This window comes from Cariama cristata, unplaced genomic scaffold (assembly GCF_000690535.1).
Source record: "Cariama cristata isolate BGI_N322 unplaced genomic scaffold, ASM69053v1 scaffold25944, whole genome shotgun sequence".
NCBI classification, from domain to species: domain Eukaryota; kingdom Metazoa; phylum Chordata; class Aves; order Cariamiformes; family Cariamidae; genus Cariama; species Cariama cristata.
The window spans coordinates 1-273 of NW_009611641.1; positions in this window are offsets into that span (position 1 = coordinate 1).

Below are 273 nucleotides of genomic sequence, written 5' to 3' on the forward strand. Positions count from 1 at the left end.
GCTCAGCGTGCAGATTCCTTCATCATTTTAAAGCCGCACATGGGAAAAGCGAGTCCTTTCCCTCCGCACACCCCTGTCCCAGGGGGGAGGCACGGAGCAGCCGCCAGCCCCTCGCTGTCGGCCCTGCTGTGCCAGAAGCAGCCGATGGATGAGCTGCACGAAGCAGGGAGGGCGAGGGAGGGTCTGCCTTGCTCAGAGCTGTGTTGGGGGGCAGGCGTTACTCTCCCAGGGGTCCAGCGGCGTTTCCCAGCAGGCAGCTGACTCAACTGCCAT